Here is a 22441-nt window from a genome sequence, read left to right as displayed (position 1 = left end):
CAGCAGGAAAGCATAAACATACTTTGGTATATCCATAAAATGGAATACAACTCAGAAAGAGAAAGGAATTGAGTGGAGATTAAAGCAGTGTTATATTTCCTAACTTGATACAGGGCGGTGGTTCTCAATGTGTCTTGGGGGGATTCCAAGACTTTTCAGCAAGTCCACAAGGCCAAACTCTTTTCTATCATGATATTAAGACATTATGTGCCATTTTCAGTATGTTGACACTTGTACTGATGTTGCAAAAGCGGTGGCGCCTTGACACAATTCAAGGTGACAGAAACAAACTGTACTGGTAGACATTGTATTCCTGACAACTGAACACTCACATTAAAAGAAAAAGAGCCAATTTTCCTTGTAAATGTCCTCAAGCCTGGCAGTGCTCCAATTTCAGGGCCCAGAGGCTGAACTCTGAACTCCTTCTGGACTTGTGAGACCCCGAATGACCAATGGCTGAAGCCAACAGGGGCGTTAAAGTTCCTGGGCGAGCAGATCTCCTCTGGCGAGAAACGGTGGCTGGAGGGCTCACTGGTGCTCCCCAAGCCAGTACTTCGGACTTTCTGTAGAAGAGAACTGCTGTTTCATCAGTTTCCACCAACTTTCTTTTCCTTCCTGTCTCTGTGTCTCAGGGCCAGACCTGCCTTGTGGTCTGACCCATGTGACTCACTTCACATTTTCTTTCACAGCCGTTTTCCCCTATTAATTTCTTGCAAGTCCTGTCTCATCTTGATGTCCTTGTCTCTGTGGACCTGAAACCACCATTGATGAAGCAGTAAAAGTTATTCATTTTATTAAATCTTGACCACTGAGTACACGTTTGTTTAACATTGTGTGTGAAAAGAATGGAAGTGTACATACAGCACTTCTGCCACGCACAGCAGCTTACTGGTTGTCTCAAAGAGAAAATGTTTGTGACGATTTGAGTTATGAGCTAAACTAGTCACTTATTTTATGGAACATTATTATTGCCTTAAAAAGTTACTGACAAAGAGGGTTGTCTATATTTTCTTTGCCAGATGTTTTCTCAGAAATAAATGAAGGACGCTTTATTATGTCAAGAAACATAACTGGCAGTAACTGGTGCAATTATGAAATTCAGGGTTATAAATGAAAATTAGAATTTTTGAAAAACTTGTGTCTGCTACCGTGGGCTTCAGAGTTTTTCAGCTTATAAAGAATGTCTTTTTTAAAAGTCATTGTTGGGGGCTTCCCTGGTGGCGCAGTGGTTGAGAGTCTGCCTGCCGATGCAAGGGACATGGGTTCGTGCCCCGGTCCGGGAAGATCCCACATGCCGCGGAGCGGCTGGGCCCGTGAGCCATGGCTGCTGAGCCTGCGCGTCCGGAGCCTGTGCTCCGCAACGGGAGAGGCCACAACAGTGAGAGGCCCCGCGTACCGCCAAAAAAAAAAAAAAAAAAAAAAAGTCATTGTCAATCAGTTAAAGCCTCCAATTATGTGGGAAGAGTTGTCTACAGAAGGGAATGCAGAAATTTGGGGGGGGGGTGTTGGAAAGTTTTATATCTTCAATAGGGTGGTAGTTACAGTACTGTGTGCATATGACTGTATGTATAGAACTACACATTAAAGAGTGAATTTCGCTCTAAGTTATACTTGAATAAACCTGACCCAAAAGTCCATTCAGTATATTTCAATACATATACTCATCAGTTGTTCAGAATCTCCCCACCTGCACCCCAAATCTGGATTCAATTTCCTGTAATCTTCCTAACTTCCTACTTCTCCTTTATCAAGCTGATTACTGAAAGGCATTTCTCAGGCAACATAGTTTATTACAGAGGGCAACTTGAGTTCGTTGCAATCATTATCAATGACGCCTCACACCTTCCCCATTCATCAGTATTCAGCAGGTATTGAACAACTATTGAGAGCCATGTGATGTGATATAAGACAAAAAGAAGATAGCCCTCCAAAAGTTGTGGCTCCCATATGAAGGCATACAGGTAGGTAACCAGGTAATGACCTTGCACAATGATACCCCTTGATGGTAAAGTTGTGACAGGTGCTACAGGAATCTAAAAAAAACAGGGAGAGATGAGGAATCTGCTTTTGGTGTGGTAAGAAAGGTGAGCCCTGAACTATATCTTAGAGAACATATGCTTCAGGTCACTAAGACACATCACTGTCTATGGTCCCCAGGCCTGAGTTAAACACATGTCTGTGTGGCTCCTGCAAACTGAAAAGACAAGTTGCCTGTTTGCTTCCTAACCTGTCTGTCTTCCTAATCTTCCTAAGCTGTCTGAGACTATTCCTCAGACAGCTGCCTTTCCAAACTGTGCCATTTGTCTTCTCTACATCATTGCTCTTAGTTTTCGGTAGCCTGTCAATATCTTTTATTAATATAAAACACTTAATTTAAGAGACCAGCGTATCTCCTCAAGAATACACGTATTGTTCATCAGTACACACAAGCTTGTATTCACTTATCTTGACTTCTTTTTCCTTTTGTCTTGACCATCTGGAGGTTCCTCATCATGTTACATGTTTCCATCAGAATGTGTTGGTCTGGTTTGCAAAGTGAGTGCCATCAAATGATATTTTGAACAATTTTTCTGCCACTTCATTTTCTCAATGACCAGGGTAAAGATCAAGTAATACATAGTTCCTGTCTTCAAAGAATTCACAATTTAGTAGGGAAAACAGATATGAAAACAATACATCTTAATATAATGACATATATATGTATTACAGTATTTCATAATATGCTGTGAGCACACAGGGTGGGGAAGTCCAATCAACTTCACGGACTTCAGGGAGACTGCAGAAAACTATGTTTGACTCGTACATTAAAAGGTATATAGATGATTTAAGTTAACAAGGAAGATCAGCATTATAGACAGACACTGCATGACGGGAGGGGGCATGTATACTGCATCCCAGGAAGCGGCAGGGGATGAGAATGACAGGGGGGCTACCTGCCAGAATATGACAGACCTTCTATTCCATTTCAAGGAACTTGATCTTTATTTTTAAGCCTATAAAACCCAATTTTAAGCATAGGAATAGCATAAACTACTTTGTATTTTAAAACATGTTTTCTGGCATCAGTGTAATTAACGGATCCAGTAAAATAACACTTAGGATCGAAAGGTAAAAGAATATCATTTTCCAGTAATCTAATTTTATGCTTTAATTCAGTCAGTGCTAATGAGAATTTAGAAGTGAGTTATTAGAGAGAACTCAAAGGTAAAATAGTCTAAAAATGTAATTTTTCTATTTTGAGAGTTGGGGGGGGTGACTGCAAGGTATCGAGTTTGGTAATTTTGTTTACTGAAAAAATAGCCAAAACGGGGAATATAGGGAGAGATGGTTTTGACTGAAAAAAAAAAAAGACTTAATTTTTAGAGCAGTTTTAGGTTCACATAAAAATAGAAGAGATGTTGCAGAAATTTCCCACCTACTCCCTGCCCGCACACACGGAAAGCCTCCCAAAGAGTGGTCCATTTGTTAACAACTGATGCACCTACAGTGACAACATTGTTATCACACAAAATCCATAGTTTGCCTTAACGGTTCACTCTCGGTGTTGTATATTCTGTGGGTTTGGACACATGTGTAATGACATGTATCCACCATTATAGTATCATACACATTATAGTATTTTCACTGCCTTAAAAATCCTCTGTGCTGTACCATTCTGCATTCCCACCAGCAACGAATGAGAGTTCCTTTTGCTTCCCATCCTTGCCAGGTGTTGTCAGTGCTGCAAATTTTGGCCTTTCTGTATTGGGTGTATAGTGGTATCTCATTGTTTTAATTTTCATTTTGGTGACATGATGTGCATCTTTTCATATGCTTATCTGCCATCTGTATATCTTCTTTGGTGAGGTATTGGTTCAGAACTCCTACCCATTTTCAAAATAGGTTTTTTTTTTTTTTTCCTAATTGCTGGATTTTAGGAGTTCTTTGTATATTTTGGATACAGTTCTTTGTCAGATATATCTTTTGCAAATACTTTCTTCCAGTCTATAGCTTGTCTTCTCAGTCTTTTGATAATGTCTTTCTCAGATCTGGAAATCCAAGTCCAGCTTATCACTTCTTCCTTTCATTGATCATGCTTTTGATGTTGTATCTAAAATGTCATAGTCAAACCCAAGGTCATTTAGATTTCCTCCTATGTTATCTACTAGGTGTTTTTTTACTTTTTCGTTTTACAATTAGTTCTGTGACTTATGTTGAGTTAATGCTTGTGATGGGTATAAGGCCTTCACAATTTCTAATATTTGATGTTATTTATATTTTTATTATTGTTGTACTTGTATAAAGAGCAGTTATAATTTTTCTGAGGTATTTAAATAGAGTCATGAGTTTGGAATTCATGCCAGAGGCTGGTGTTATAAGTAAACTTTTATGAGTTACGGGCCCGTAGTTGAAAGCATGGGATGGGTTGGCAATACAAAAAGAAAATTTATAGAGCTGAAAGAGAGAAGAAACCTCAGGGGAAAAAATCATGGTGTTACTAAGGAAGAGGGGTGAGAAAACGAGTAAAAAGGAGGCAATAGAAATAATGCCGAGGAAGAACAAGTATATAAAAAGGTCAAGCAGACAGAGACTCAAGAATGTGAAGTGTTACTGGGATCCAGAGAAGTAAACTGTAAGGAGAGTGTTACAGAGGCCCTTGCACGGAGACTAGACTTTGTTTACATTAGCAGCAAGACTTGAGTGGAATGGTTGTATCACACTTTCGGAATGGGTGAAGAGTAAATAGATTAAGCCTCAGCTTATAGTTTTCATTGTATTTACGGTCTCTCCGTGAGTTGGAACTAAAAGAAAATTGAACACACTTACTGACAAATATACCTCCAAGTTGGTTTATTACATTTCAACGTGTCATCAGCGTTCAAAGGCTAACGTTAATTTGCTAAAGTCAGAGCATCTGGAATTGCTTATTTTGAGAACTCCCCAAATAAGTCATTCAGTAGATATTTCAAGAAGTTTTAAAAATTCCTTTTCCTGGAAGAATCTGTAGTAGCTCAGACTCGGGCTTTTTAAGAAACGGGCAGAGAGCTGAGTTAGCTTTGGTCAAGGCAGCAACTGGCATTTCAGTAGTAACAGAAGGTCGCTGCCCCTTTTCCTTTTCCAAGAAGTTTAAAAATAATGCGATAATTAACTGATTGTCCTAGGAATTCAGTAACTGTTACTACATGTGTAGATCCCTGGGATAAAATAACCATTAGTGAATTACAATCTGCTACACATTCACTTTTCTGAGATGATTCATGGTCATTGGCCATTATCATTGTGGCCATCATTATGGCCACAACTCTCAAAGGACTGTTTCTGGCAGAGATTACTTTATTCTATCACTTTTCAGTAACTTTGCAGATGATTTACTAGAGAATGCTCATTGATTTTTTTTTTAACATCTTTATTGGAGTATAATTGCTTTACAATTGGTGTGTTAGTTTCTGCTTTACAACAAAATGAATCAGTTATACATATACATATGTTCCCATATCTCCTCCCTTTTGTGTCTCCCTCCCTCCCACCCTCCCTATCCCACCCCTCCAGGCCATCACAAAGCAACAAGCTGATCTCCCTGTGCTATGCTGCTGCTTCCCACTAGCTATCTACCTTATGTTTATGTCCATGCCACTCTCTCACTTTGTCACAGCTTACCCTTCCCCCTCCCCGTATCCTCAAGTCCATTCTCTAGTAGGTCTGTGCCTTTATTCCCATCTTGCCCCTAGGTTCTCATTGATTTTTTTCTTCTGGTATAATTTCTTTCTTAACAAATACATATTATTGTTGGTATTTGACTCCATAACATCTTCACTATCATTGAAATCTATTAAAATATCAAATAAGATGGAATTTGATTTCCCTTTTTAACAGATGAGAGTGAAGACATAGCCTGTTTGATCCTGAAAGCAAAGGACTATACTTGGTAACGTCTTGTACAACTAATGACAAAATAGTGTTGAATTCTTAGATACTTGTTGAATGTTGCTATATGAATGGGTAAGTGATTTTCAAGCATTTTAGCTAATTTCAGAAGTAATAAGAATATGTGTTTTGCCTGTTTCATTGACCAAATAATTTGGCCCATGTGATACAACTTAATAGATTCTGTACTGTTATCTTGTGGGTCCCCATTACTGATACTGGCTAATCTGCTTTCTGAACCTATTCAATTTACACCCTTCAAAAAAAAAAAGTCCTTGATGTGCACAGTAAGGACAGGAAGCTGTATAAGATTTGGAAATGTACGTTAAGTGCAAACCCAAACCGTCACTCGGCCATACAGAAGAAATACACACTAATGTAGCTAATTTAAATGGTCACCAGGGAGGCAGGCTTTGATGACTTCACATCTTTAATTGCATATTTATGGGCCATAAAATTAATTATTTTGTAATCCTTATTTTATTACACATACAAATGAGTGATGGCTGACCTTTCTCCAAACTATAGTTAAAACTGTTCTAAGCTGCCTCATTAACAAGAACACTTAGTAATGAAGTGTCAAAGTGATCTAAAATGTCTTGTCATTTCAAAAATTGTCTCTGTAATGATGGCTTATTTGTTCATGTCAACATTTTATCAAGGTCTAGGATCCCCGATAAGTTGACTTAGGATCCTTCTATCTCCACTTGTTAGTGAACATTGAATTTGATTATAGCTATGAACTATCAGAGGCTTACTTTACCCTAGCACATTTAAAATTTAATTCCATAAATATTTGAGTATCTATAATGTCCCAAAATCATAATATAAGCTAAAGCCAGAAGGACAATGTGTTCCCTGTTCTTTTTGAATTAACAGACCTAGTGGAAGCGTGAAGTGGTAACTCAGGTCCTAGTTAATCTATTAAAATTTCTGTGGACTCATCGCTAGATTTCAAATTCAAATCGAAGTTCGGAATGATGTTACTTACATGTAACTTACTTATATGAAAATATAATAATATGAACGTTCAGTTTCAGAATCGTGATGAGATGACCATTTATTTTAAATATTTTTAAAGTGATGTTTCATGATAATCTCTATTCCCGTTCGTATTTTCTTTCCATACAGTTTGGTTAGGGAAACACCACAGTGACACTTGAAGACTCTCATTGTGTGAGAAGTTTATAGACCTTCTTAGTCAATTTATCATTGTTGCAGAAAGATAAATTTAAATCCTTTAAAAGGCCAATGAATGGCAGAGCTCTTGTTATGTATAATAATTTTCAATTTTTGAAAGTTCATGTTTCACTCATGGGAAAGAATGTGATTATTAGAAAAATTATAAATAGATATTAAATACCTATTTATGTCAAATTTATGTAATCTAGAAAAGGTAAAACTAGTTAAAAATGATCATGTGTAAATTTTAACATTATTATAATGTGTTTATTTACCATATATTGTCAATATGATAGTGTTTTACTAGCTCAGTGGTGCTCATTTTTTCACATTTAGTATTTCTGAAATCTGAGTATAGCAGTGGATTGTGAAATTAAAATTGGAAGTGTTATTCTTAGTGATACAAAAAATAATATCACATTAAAAAAACAGTGACATCTTAGATTCAGTGAAATATGATGCTATCTGGAGTCTTTTTAGAAAAATTGCTGTAATAAAAATAATGCATAAACAACTCACTGGGTTGGGGAGATAAGACTTCTGCTTATAGCTGTGATGGAGTCACTGTGTCCTGATGTATCCTTTTGCTTTACATAATTCAAACACAAGATAAAATATTTGAAACAAAGACTTTTAGACATTGGACAATAAACAGTACACTACGGTGATTTCTTAAGAGAAGTAAATGAAGCGAGTCTTACAATTGTCCCAGTTTACCACCTAGAGAGAGTTTATAGGACACAGCACAGAATGGATGAACCCAAACAGAACCCTGAAGGCTCCTCAGAGGAGACAGTTGAGAATTTGGGGTGGACAAAGCAGCTACAATGCACAAGCCAGGGAACTGAAGAAGAGAACAGCATGAACAAGAGAGAAGTGAACAGAGAGAGAACATCAGAAATTTCTCCATTATTCTTCAACTGAACAGTAATCATCACAAGGATGGGAGGAAAATACCCAAAGCGTGGAAAGAGCCATTGGAAAGGAGAAAACAGAACAAGCTCTGATTCCCACACAAAAGTGGGAGTATTAGTTTCCCACACACCAGAATGGAAACAAACTAACAAAAAACACAAAAACTTTGTCCTACATCAGGTAGAGGTAGAGAACTCAAAAGGATATGCTTCAGTATTGGGTTATAATAATCATAGACTAAAGGCTGCTCTTGGTGCAGATTTGCTAGAATATCTTTGATGAGGAGAAAGCCCTATTACAGGTAAAGCGCCAGAAATTACACAGGTGATAGAATCAGAAAACAAGAATATTAAGGTGGTTATAACTATAAATAATGTGCTCAAGATGGTAGAGGAATGCATGAGCATATTAAAAACATAGAAGATATGCAAAATAACTGAATAGCACTTACACGAATAAAATATGCAGTGCTGGAGATGATAGAGTAGACACTGCAGAAGAAAAGATTAATGAAGTCAAAGACATAGCAATATAAACAATCCAAGATAAAGAACATAAAAGGAAAAAGAAGTAAAAACCTGAACAAAGTCTCAGAAGAAGAGGCAAGAAAGAGGATGGAAAAAATGAGTAAATAAGGGCCAACTTAAAAAAAGTGATGGAAACAATGAACCCATAGATCTAAGAAGCTGAAAGAATTCCAACAAGAAATATGAAGAAAGCTGCAATAAGGCACATCATAATCAAAATGCCTAAAACCTACGACGAATAAAAATCTCCCAAGGAGGGCTTCCCTGGTGGTGCAGTGGTTGAGAGTCCGCCTGCCGATGCAGGGGACATGGGTTCGTGCCCCGGTCCGGGAAGATCCCACATGCCGCGGAGTGGCTGGGCCCGTGAGCCATGGCCGCTGAGGCTGCGCGTCCGGAGCCTCTGCTCCGCAACGGGAGAGGTCACAACAGTGAGAGGCCCGCGTACCACACACACACACACACACAAAATCTCTTTTTAAAATAATGACTTTTGATATACGCAGAATTTAAGATAATTCATCGTTAGAAGATTTACACTACAAGGAATGGTAAAAGAAGTTCTTCAAATAGAAGAAAACTGATACCAGATAGAAATCTGTTACTGCACCAAGAAATGAAGAGTGTCATATATATATGGTTAAATATAAAATAATATAAAATAGCATTTTTAAATTTTTTAAAAAAGAAAATTGACTTTTTAAAACAAATAACTGTGTATTGTAGTGTTAAATACATATGTAGGAATAAAATATATGGCAACAGTAGTACAAAGGCCAGGAGAGAAATTAAATTATACTGTAGTAAGGATGTTATACTACAAATGAATTGGGATAATATTATTTGAAGCTAGACATACACATACTGTAAATCAAAAAGTACAGTTAATTCTTGAATAACATGGGGGTTAGGGAACTGACCCTCTGTGCATTTGAAAATCCACATATAACTGATAGTCAGCCCTCCAAATCCTCAGTTCCACATCCTTGGATTCAACCAACCATAGATTGTGTAGTACTGTAGTATTTACTATTGAAAAAAATCCACATGTAAGTGCCCACATGCAGTTCAAACATGTGCTGTTCAAAGGTCAAGTGTAATTATAAAATATACAAAAGAGCTTCATAGCTAATAAACATAGGGGATAAAATGCACTCATAAATTGTAGTTATGAAAAGGATAATCCAAAGATGGTAGAAAAAGAAGAAAAAGATCTAAGAATAGGCAGGACTAATAAAAAATAAATGGCTAGCCGATAATATAAACTCAACCAGATCCATAAACACCTTAAATATAAATGACATAGACACTCCATTTAAAAGGTAACCATTGGGCTTCCCTGGTGGCGCAGTGGTTGAGAATCTGCCTGCTAATGCAGGGGACACGGGTTCGAGCCCTGGTCTGGGAGGATCCCACATGCCGCGGAGCAGCTAGGCCCGTTAGCCACAACTACTGAGCATGCGTGTCTGGAGCCTGTGCTCCGCAACGGGAGAGGGCGCGGTAATGAGAGGCCCACGTACCACGATGAAGAGTGGCCCCCACTTTCCCCAACTAGAGAGGGACACGGGTTCGAGCCCTGGTCTGGGAGGATCCCACATGCCGCGGAGCAGCTAGGCCCGTTAGCCACAACTACTGAGCATGCGTGTCTGGAGCCTGTGCTCCGCAACGGGAGAGGGCGCGGTAATGAGAGGCCCACGTACCACGATGAAGAGTGGCCCCCACTTTCCCACAACTAGAGAAAGCCCTCGCACAGAAACGAAGACCCAACACAGCAAAAATAAATTAATTTTTAAAAAAGGTAACTATTGCTGAATTATATAAATTCAAAACATAGCTATATGTTGAACAAGAAACACACCTTAAATATATTGATATAATTAGGTTAAAAGTGATGAGATTACCAAGTGTATACTATGCTAGCAATAGTAAAGGGAGAAATAATGAGGTTGTCTTAACACCAGGCAAAATATATTTATGAGCAAGCATTACTAGAGATAAGAGGGACTTTGCATTAGAATAAAACATGTCAGTTTGTCAAGAAGAAACATTTATGTACATAACAAGAGAACATCAAAATACCCATACAAAAACTGCAGAAGTAAATGAATTTACAATTAGAAATTTCAGTACAACTCACTCAGTAACTAATAGAATGAATAGAGGGAAAAATGAATGAAGATAGAGAATAGTGGCCAGCAATTTTTGTTTTTTTCATTGAAGAGGCATCTAGTAAATATTTTAGGTTTTGTGAGCTATATGGTCACTGTAGCAACTATTCACCTCTGCCCTTATTGTACAGAAATGACCAAAAAATACATATTTCAATGGAGACAGTTGTGTCACTATTAAATTTTATTTACCAAAACACACAGTGGCTTGAATTTGGCCTGCAGGCTGTATTTTGCCATTCCGTAATATAGAAAATTGAACAGTCCTGCTAGCAAACTTGATCTAATGGACATTTATATAATATTCCCCCCAACAAAAGCAGAATATATGTCCTTTTCAAGTGTATAAGAAAATTTACCAGCATAAACTATAATCTAGGCAATAAAGTAAGTCTTAATATGTTTAAAATATTTGTCATACAAACATTATCCCTTGAGTCCTATGTAATTAAATTAAAATTCAATAAAACAAAGATATGTAGAGAATGCTTAAATATTTGAAAATCAAAACATTTCTAGTTTGACTAATAGTTCAAAAGATTTTTAAAAATCTTAGGAATGAACGTTGCATGAAAATGAAAACATGACATTTAAAATTTTATAGGATGCAACTGAAACAGTGCTTACATTGTATTTTATAACATTAACAAACTATATTAGTAAAAAATTAAAAAACCTCCAAAGACTTCATCTTCTCTCTCAAGAAAACAGAAAAAGAAGATCAAATTAAGCCCAAAGCAAACCAAAGGAAGAAAATAATAAATATCAGAAAACAGTGAAATAAAAATTTTTAAAAAGTAATAGAGAAAATCAGTGAAACAAAGTTAGGTCTTTAGACGTATCAGTAAATTTGATGAGTTAATAACTTCAACCAAACTGATTAGTGAAAAAGAAAAAAAAACAAGTTTTCAATATCAGGAACGATAGAGAGGGATCACTGAAATCCTAGACAATACAATGATGATAAGAAGATCTTATGAGCAATTTTACGCTTTGACTGAGGCATTTTTCTCCACTTTAACTCCGAGTACTTCCCTCTTAGCTTTTCCCTCACCCCCTTTTCCCAGACCACAGGTCCGTAAGGAGATGGGAGCCTTTTGTTGGGCTCTAACAGTGAGATATCCCCCGTTTGTGCAGCATCTGCCTGATCCTTGCCTGGTGCCAGTCCTTGGGGTTGGCACCTTTTGTATCTCTTGCTCCCACTCTCACTAAGTGGATAAGACTTGTTACTTTTATTTTGGCTCCTTGTCCTAAGTGACCACCCTGACACCTGCTTGCTCAACAGGTATCCCACTGAAACCTCAGGACGGGCCCAAACAACCTGTGTTGTCAGGTCCTTTCCCCTGCTAACAGCGCTGAACCCTAGGCCCCTGGCAGACAATATCAGTTAATGAGTGAATACATAATTGAAATACCAACGAAACAACTGTTTTATTACTTAGCAAGACATTGAAGAAATAATATTTTAATGAGTTAGAAAGGTTAAGCTAACTTTTATAAATAAGTCTGGTCACAAATGCTGAGGGACCTTGATTTCTTCGAAGAAATATTTTCATGGTTCTACTATAATGCTTTGTTTTTGTCTCTGAAATACATAATTTAGAGAAGAAATTTAAGCTGTTAGTGTTATATTACCAAAATGTTATGTAATACGTTAACCTGTAATTCTTAAATGTCAAAAATTGTTTTTATTCTATTGGAACATGTAACCTGAAAAAATAGTTTACACTATTTGAACCAAAACTATAAGGTTTTCAAAGAGAGATTATATCAATTTTATTCAACAGTGTGTCCTGATCATTGAGCACAATGGATCATTTTGAATTTTTACTGAAACTAAGCAGATAAAATATTTTTATTGAATATGCCAATTTTAAATAGTACCAACCATTTTAAAATTAGGGAGTGGAATGGGTAGTAAAAGCTGGAATTTGTGTAGTGACACAAAGTGCTTAGGTATTTATTATAGCTTCATTTATGGCAACTCAAGAAAATTTAAGGTGTTGCTATGGTATTTGATGTATACTTTCAATCTTAATAATTTACCTTGATATATTATAAACCTGAAATGTAGGGGAATATAGTATAATATACACAGAGGAACACATTTATGTTTATATGAACTTATTTTTCATAACATATCATGAAATTAACTATTTCTAAGAGTATTTCCTATATCCTACTATTCCTAATGTAAATTATACCCCCATATTCCTATCCTTTCCTTCAGAAGTTTTTTAAAAATTAAACTTATTTTTAGAACAGTGTTGTATTTACAAAAAAAAAGAGAGAAGATATTATATAGTTTCTAGGTACTCCACACCCAATTTCCACTATTGTTAACATCTTACATTAGTATTGTGTATTTGTTCTAATTAATGAACCGATATTTACATTTATTATTAACTAAAGTACCACATTTGTTAATATTTCTATAAAAAATTAATAAACAGAAACCTCAATTAAATAGAGTCGAGAGACCAGCAGGGGGAGCTCTCACGCCCTGTGACATAGCGGAGTCCAACATGTCCTTCCTAACAAGGGCTCAGCCATGTAAAGCCATGGGTCGACTCTGTGTACTATGGCCCTTCCAAATCCCTTTTCCTCCTTATAAAAGCGTTCTCCTTCTCTTGCTGTGTGAGGACTTGCAAGTAGCTCTCCATGGTTGCAGGCCCCAAAGTGCAAGTCTCTGCTGATCCCAAATAAACCCATCTTTGCTGGAGAAATATCTGGCAATGTCAACATTTCTATAGTTTATCCTTTTATGATTAAGTATCTCATTGTGAATACCACATTATATTTAATTGTCTGGTCTCCTTAGGCTCCTCTTGGCTGTGACACTTTCTTAGACTTTCCTTGTTTTGATACCATTGACAATTTTAAGGAATACTGATCTGATATTTTGTAGCATGCTCCTTTATTGGAATGTTTCTGCCGTTCTTCTCATAATTAGACCATTGCTATGCGTTTTCTGCAGGAATATCACACAGGTAAAATGTCACTTCCATCGTTTCATATCAAAAGTACCTATTGTCAACATGATTCATGACTACTGATGTAGGTCTTGATCACTTGGCTGAGGCAGTGTTTGCCAGGGTTCTAGACTGTATAGGTACCCCTCCCCACCTTTGATGCTGGCCTTTTGGGAAGAAGTTATGATGTGGAGCACACCTTTAGGGAGTGGGATTCATGGTCCACTTCTTTGAGGGTAGTGTATCTATGTCAATTATTTGGCATTCTTCTGTATGAGAGACTTGTTGCTACTCCTCCATTTATTTATTCAATCATTACTTTACATCAGTAAGCACACTTGGATACTTACTTTGTACTTTGGTGTATAATCCAATACCATTTTATTAATTTTGTTTGGTCAAATTGTTCCAGCTTTGGCCATTTCAGTGAGCTCCTGTGTCCCTTTGACATATCCCCATCGATTTTTTTTTTTTTTTTTTTTTTTTTTTTTTTTTTTCGGTACGCGGGCCTCTGACTGTTGTGGCCTCTCTCGCTGTGGAGCACAGGCTACGGACGCGCAGGCTCAGTGGCCATGGCTCACGGGCCCAGGTGCTCTGTGGCATGTGGGACCTTCCCAGACCAGGACGTGAACCCGTGTCCCTTGCATCGGCAGGCGGACCCTCAACCACTGCACCACCAGGGAAGCCCCGATTTTTTTTTTTTTTTAAATCTCTTACTTTCTGGAACTACAATATGTTCTGGGCTCATATATGTCCCGGCTCAGTTCTAGAATCAAACATTTCTTCAAGGAGCCCTGGCTAATTTTACTGGAGAACGGTGTTGGAAACCACAGTCTAGGCACCGTATGTGCCCAGATCACTCTTTATTTCTCTACGCATTCATCTGTATCTATATGAAGCTAAATGTTGGTTCATTTTGATGTCTCTAACTTAAATCCATTATCATATGAGTAACCACTACCTTTTCTTCTGTATCTTCCTACTCCAATAGGAAGAAACATTTCCCACCTTCAACATCCATTTCCTTAAATTTTCAGTTCCAGCATGCATGCATAGCAGTCCCAAACTTCTTATTTCGTATACACACAGGATGCAACTCTGTCAACTAGATCAACTAGAAAATATGCTTATCTTATATGTTTAGTGTTATAGGGTCATTTCCAAAGTTACCTAGATTTCCAAAGGTCCCCATCTTTACCCCCAGTGAGAACCCCCATCTCATCTCACCCCTTCAGTGAGAACCTATCACACATTTGTGATATACTTAGATTCTTTCATCATAGTCTCCATTCCTTCCTGGAATACCTCAACCTCACAAGTGATTGTTTTAAGTTACTCTTAAAACTTAAGTTATTCAGGTTTACTCTTTGTGCTATTAAAGTTCAGTTGGTTTTAACACCTGCACAGTGTCATGTATTCACAATTACGGTATCACGCAGAATAGTTGTACTGCTCTAAAAATTCCTTGTGCGCTGTACACCTGAAACTAACACACATTGTAAATCAACTATACTACAGTACAAATTAAAAATAAATAAAAATTCCTTGTGCTTCACCTTTTTGACCCTACTACCCTTTCCCCAAACCCTTGGCAACCTTTGATATTTTTATTATTTCTATAGTTTTGCCTTTTCTAGAATGATGTGTAATTTGAATTATCTGGTATGCACGTTACTAGCATTCCAGCCCTTAAGACCTGTCTTACTCATTATATTCAAAATATAAGCGTTTTCCTGATTTCTAGCCCTATAGCAAGATTAATGTGAATGGGATCATAGAGCATGTATTCCTTTGTGTCTCTTTTTCCCTCAACCCTATGACTGTGTGTCCTACTCGTTTTATTTTACATAGCTGTAGTTTGATTTTTGTAATTGCTGACTAATATGCTTATGTTCTCTCCTGTTGAAGTACAATGGGTTATTTATTATTTTTGTTTAAAATTAACGTGTTGTGAACATAATTTGTATTTTGTTTGCAAATATGTACAGGTTTCTTTGGATGTGTACTGAGAGATCGATTTCAGTGAGACCTATCATATCTAAACTATATGATTAGATAGTAAATTCAGAGGTGAATTTACCAATTTATACTACCACCAATCTATACTTCCATTCATTTAAAGGCTTGTGCAGTTGAATTTGTGTTATTTTGAATCACATTACACAGATACCCACCAAGTTTTGATCGTTGGTACTAAAGCCCTGCTAGAACCATTATTATTAATATCTTTAAAAAACCCTTAAAACTTTCAGTTACTTAGACTCAATAATGGATCTTAATTTTTTCTTCTTCTTCTTGTGATTTATATATTAAATAGAATTTGGAAAGTGTATAATTTAGCTATTATGATAAAATTGCTATGTAATAGACAATGGTAACATCTCAGTGACATACAAACATAAGTACTAATTTGCAGGCTTACAAATCTGCAAGTTGGCTGGCACTTGGCTACTGTAGGATGAGTCTGCAGGAATGTCTCTACTGGTCTTGACTCTGAGTGAAATGGGGATTAACAGACCCAGGCTGAGCTCTGCTCCAAGTGTCTCTCATCTCCTCTGGGGGCCAATGAGTTGGCTGAACATGAACGTCTCATCATCACGAAAGAGGCATATGAGGTCAAGGCCATATGTACAAGCCTTTTCTCAGCCTCTGCTTAAGTCAGGGATGTGAATATCCCATTTTTCAAAGTAAGTGACAAGTCCAGGTGGGAGGGCACTGAAAAGTTACATGATAATATATACGATGTTTAACTGCTGTTACTGGGGAATGAGCAAAGAGTTGGGTAATGATGCTGTTTACAACTCAAGATGTAAATTGGGTTTTACAGGGTCATGAACACATTATTTATATGCTATTTTTTCAAAACCGTGTTTCTTTTGTTTGACAAGTAGGAAACTTTTCCCATAACTATGCAAAAGTTTCCAGGTATATTAAGTGAATTTACATTTTCATGTGTAATCACTTGTATAGATTCTGAAAAATGAGCTAAGACACCAAGCTACAAATATTTGAATTAAATGACCGTCATGTTTTATTTAAGAAGCAAGTGTTCATTACATAAGATTTTAGAACTGACTATTCATTTTAACTGTTTTCAGATGTATATTCAAAGAGGTACCCCTTGTGGGGTGATTCCCTTGTGACTGATGTTATGATGAGACTAAGAACTGTCTTACAAGAAATATTCTGACAGACACTGTCTTGATTAAGATGTGCTCTAATTAAGATAAGTGAGGCTGCTTAGTCACTTGTTTGGCATGATGAGCCCTGAGTCTTCAGAATAATGCTAAAAGTAATGAAAAATCTTCCATTTTCTTTTTGAGAGCACAAATTAGATTTAGAGTGGATAGCTTGCCCACCTGTGCTATAACCATGCCCTATTAGAAGGCACTGATGCTGCAATTTCACTACCATTGGTAGTGATCTCTCGATAAAATGGACCATGCTGACTATTGGACATCATACAAGGAAGCCAGTCAGCAGGATTTGTTCCAGCAAAAAGTGTTTTTTAAACAAGGTTAAGCCTAATTGGTACTGATATATTTTCATTTATTTGACAGTGCTATCATTTTTTTTTTTGATTAATCCATTTAGATCCTCCAAAGAAATTACACAGTACATTGCACTTTGACGTTCGCCACTATCACTTGATTGGGAACATCTTTTCTTAGTATCTGTGTTAGTTTTCTGTTGCTATGTAACAGATTACCCCAGACTTAGGGTCTTAACACAACAAAAATGTGTTATCTCAGAGTTGCCATGGGCCAGGATTCCAGGTGTGGGCTCACTAGACCCTCTTCTCAGAGTCTGTCCATGCTGAAACCCACGTGTCAGGGTTGTTATCTAACTCGAGGTTCAGGGTCTTCTTCCCAGTTCATTAAGGTTATGGGCAGAGTTCACTTCCTGCAGATAAAGTACCAACATGTCCATGTTCTTGCTGGCTTTCGGCCAGGGGTTGCTATCAGCTCCTGGAGTGTCATTTCCATAAAGTCATTATTTTACCTATGAAAGAAACAGGGAGTACAGAGTATGATTTCAACCCACACAATGCAAAGAAAACATTCAAAAATTTAAATCCTCATTTTAGAAACATTAGTATTTAATAACATACACTTTATGATAGAATCTCAAATTGCAATGTTAGGTAATTTGGGCAATGCGTCTTAATAAATTATGGGTGATACCTTTTCCTGAATGTTTTTAAAGCATAGGCCCATTGATGTGGTTTTCATAATTGTCTTAAAGGCGAAAGTTGGGAACTTATAAGGAACAAGACGTGGAATTCTGCTACCTGAAGGGACCCAAGTCCTAATATACAGGAATAATCCTAGAGATTGCAAGACTTCAGGGAGGAAAAGCACATAGAGAGGCTGAATCCAAAGAATAAGGGCTGTAACGTGCACAAACTGGGGATTTCAGAAAAGCTCCTACATCTGAAGACACTGATTCAGTAAAGTTTACTGACTGATTCATGAAGTAAGTGGTGATTCAATCATCATTTTGATGCTAGGTGAATCCCAGGACAGTCTGCACAACCATCAGAGAGAGGAAATCTCAGGAATGACTGAGTTTAATGTGAACAGGTATCCACCAAAATTGTAGATAAACAATAAATATGCACAATTACTTATGTGTGTGAGTGTGAACTTAAATTCACATTTACCATTATTCGGTGTCTTCTGGGACACACTTTTAGAAGATAGCCTTTGAAACACTCAACTCTCACATCTGCAATTTTTTCCTTATAATGGAAGATCCCTTTCTGGTGTTTCTTTAGTCATATAATGTAACTTTAGTGTGAATTCAGGAAAGTGTTAATTTGAATTGGCTAGAAACAAATCAGTTGCCTTTTTTTTGCACAAAGTTCTTAGAATAAAAGCCACAATTAAAGCCCATTTAATGATTTGGGGAAGGCATTTTTATTTATGTGAAAAAGATACCAGCTTTTATAACCCCAGCTACTTAAGAGGATTTTCTAATATTTTTTAATTTAAAATTTTTATTGAGGTATAGTTGACATCCACCATCATTATTAGTTTCAGCTGTAAAAGTTAACGATTTTATCTTTGTCTGTATTGTGAAATGATCGTCACAGTAAGTCTAGGGGACATTCATCACCGTTCATAGTTACAGAATTTTTTGTTGTGGTAAGAATTTTTAAGATTTACTCTCAGTAACTTGCAAGTATTGCAGTATCGTATTATTAGCTAGAGTCACCATGCTGAACAGTATATCCCGAGGACTCACTTATTTTATAACTGGAAGTTTGTACCTTTGGATCTCCTGCATTCATATGGCCCAGTCATCACTCCTCCACCTCTGGCAACCACCTATTTATTCTTTGTATTTATGAGTGCTTTTATATTTTTCTAAATATTCCACATATAAGTGAGATCATATAGTATTTCTTTTTCTCAAACTTCTTTTACTTAGTAGAATGCCTTCAGAGTCCACCCACGTTGTCACAAATGGCAAGATTTTCTTCTTCTGTATGATTGAATAAATAATATTCCACTGTGTGTGTGTGTGTGCGCGCGTGCGCTGTTTTTTTAAATCCGTTCACCCTTTGATGGACTCTCAGGTTGTTTCCATATCTTGCCTATTGTGAATAATACTGCAATGAACATGTGGATTCATATATATTTTCAAATTGGTGTTTTTATTTTCTTTGCATAAGTACCCAGAGGTGGAATTGCTGGTTAATATGATAGTTCTAGTTTTAGTTTTTGAGGACCCTCTACTGTTTTCCATAGTGGCTGCACCAATTTCATTCTCACCAACAGTGCACAAGGGTTCCCTTTTCTATAAATTCTCACCAGCATTTGCTATTTCTTGTCTTTTTGATAGTAGCCATTTTGACAGGTTTAAAATGGTGCCTCATTGTGGTTTTGATTTGCATTCCTCTGATGCTGAACATCTTTTCATGTACTTGTTGGCCATCTATATGTCTTTTCTGGGAAAATATCTATTCAGATCCTCTGCCCATTTTTTAATTGGATTTTTTTTTTTTTTTTTTTTTTTTTTTTTTTTGCTATGATGTTGTCTGAGTTCTTTATCTATTTTGGCTATTAACCTCTTATCAGGCATATGATTTACGATATTTTCTCCCATTCAGTAGGTTGTCTTTTTATTCTGTTGATGGTTTCCTTTGCTGTGCAGAAGCTTTTTAGTTTGATGTTGTTCCACCTCCTTATTTTTGCTTTTGTCACCTTTGCTTTTGGTGTCACATCCAGAAGACCATGACCAGGACTGATATCAAGGAGCATACTGACTGTGTTATCTTCTAGTGGTTTTATGATTTTAGGTCTTACATTAAAGTCTTTACTCCATTTTGAGTTACTTTTTGTGTGTGTGTGGTATAAGATAGTGGCCCAGTTTCATTCTTTTGTATGTGGCTGTTCAGTTTTCCCAACACCATTTATTGAAGAGACTGTCCTTTCCCCTTTGTATATTCTTGCCTGTTTTGTTACAGATTAATTGACCATATGTGTGTGGGTTTATTTCTGGGCTCTCTATCCTGTTCCACTGAACCATGTGTTTTCTTTTATGCCAGCACCATACTGTTTTTGTTACTGTAACTTTGCAGTATAGTTTGGAATCAGGGAGTGATGCCTCCAGCTTTGCTTTTCTTTCTTAAGATTGTTTGGCTATTTGGGGTATTTTGTGTTTCCATACAAAAGGATCCCCACAGAGACTTCTAGCTGCTCTAACAGCAAATCTATTACTCTTTCCTCTCTCTCTTTCCAGGAAACCAAACTATAAGCAATTCCTACTCATTCTACCTTTAAAAAAAATTTCACATATGTCTGCCTCACTGGATATTTATGGTTTCCACCCAAATCTAGGTCACCAGCATATTTTTATGGGGCCTAATGAACAGCCTGCTGGATTTTCTCTCTTGTGAGTGATCCCTACAAAATCCATTCTCCATGGCACTCTGTCAAAGATGCAGATGTGCTCGTGTGACTCGTTCATTTAACATATTTTATTTATTCCCCATTGCATTGAAAAGTAAAACCCAAAAAGCTACATAAGTCTTAATAAGTCTTCTGTTATCTGGCCCCTGCATCCCTTACGCCTAACCCTCATCCCTTACGATTCCCTCACCCAGCCAACTGTTGTCACACAGTTATTTCTGGATTAATAAGGCATTTTATTATCTTTTCCTTATGACCTGTCACATATTATCGATAGACTTTGTGCCAGGATCCTCTTCCTCATTCCTTCTGCTCATTATGTGACTAACATTAATCATTCTTCAGCTCTAATTCTAAATCAGTTTCTCAGGGAAGTCTGCCTTGAACTCCATATTTAATTAGGCAAAATACTACTTTAACATCTGTGATTTCAGAATCTCAGCACTTATCACAGATTGTTTTAAGCTCTAGTTTAATTGTCTGCCTTCTCTAGTATATCATAAGATGAGAGGAGCAGACCATGTCTTTATCTGATTTGTTTCCCAGAATATACTGTTTGAGACAGACAGAAAAGGAAGTCATGAACAATTATGGAAGGAAGGAAGGAAGAAAGGAATGGAGGGAGGGAAGGAGGGAGGGAGAAGAGAATAGAAAATACATTTTTAAAAAAACTTTTTTTTGGAAAGGAACAGGGTATATATATTAATGAGTCAAATATTAGGCAAAAGGAACCATCAAAGGCTTTGAATAAGGAAGTGATAATATCAGATGTGACCTTTAGCAAGTTTAATTGATAACATTGGAAGAGTAGATTTAGAGACCAAGGATGAAGGAGGCCTGTTTTCTAGAGCCTGTTGGGAGAAATTGAATCTGAATTAAGGTAGTTGCATCAAAATGTAAAGAAAGAGATTTATGTTTGAGGTACTCTGATCTTTACAATTATAGGAATTGGAAAATAATTAAATGGAAAGAAGCTGAGATTCAGGTTAGTGTGAGAAAAGAAGCCAAAACTGACTTTGAGCCTTTGACTTCAAAAAATTAATAAAATAGTATTGACCAAAAAATGCTTAGCTATTTCCTAGCTAAAAAAATCTAGGAAAGAAATCACAAATTTGGAATATGGGTAAAACATTCCTCAGGAGACTTTTTGTTCATAAAAGGAATTTAGGTTAAAGATGAAAATATGCACATCATTTGAAATTCTCAGCAATCTGGTGAAAAAACTAAATATATCTTTTTCTGCAGAAAAGCAGATGCAAAGAACATACCTAATACGCTTACTGACAAAGATGGTCTTCACAATTCCCTCAGCTTGACTAAAGTTTAAATGGGTTTCTTTCCACCTATAAGCCCTTGACCTCTCTTTTCTTAATGCATTTACTTTGGAAAACTTACAATGGTAAATTCTCTTAGATCTGCCCCTTTGAGATATAAATCTTCTCCCAGCTTCTTGTCCATTTTACAACCCAAAAAGCCTTTCTCAGGAACCCAGGATCCACCCCTGTGAAATGTAATCATCAAGAAAGACAGGGACCCTATCTTGTAGTCTCTGTGGAAAATAGGAGCCCAATTTCAGAAAACACCAGTTAGCAAATGCAGATGGTTTCATCACATTGACCAATGCCCTCGACCCCCTGTGTCCACCAGTACTTTCCACCAGCTCAACCCAATGAGTAAAAGTCTCCCTACTTGGGCTTCCCTGGTGGCGCAGTGGTTGAGAGTCCGCCTGCCGATGCAGGGGACGCGGGTTCGTGCCCCGGTCTGGGAGGATCCCACATGCCGCGGGGCGGCTGGGCCCGTGGGCCATGGCCGCTGGGCCTGCGCGTCCGGAGCCTGTGCTCCGCAACGGGAGAGGCCAC

Source organism: Lipotes vexillifer, unplaced genomic scaffold (assembly GCF_000442215.2).
Source record: "Lipotes vexillifer unplaced genomic scaffold, Lipotes_vexillifer_v1.1 scaffold668, whole genome shotgun sequence".
Taxonomy (NCBI): Eukaryota; Metazoa; Chordata; class Mammalia; order Artiodactyla; family Lipotidae; genus Lipotes; species Lipotes vexillifer.
The sequence above is the reverse complement of the archived record's forward strand: the minus strand, read 5'-3'. Positions refer to the sequence as shown.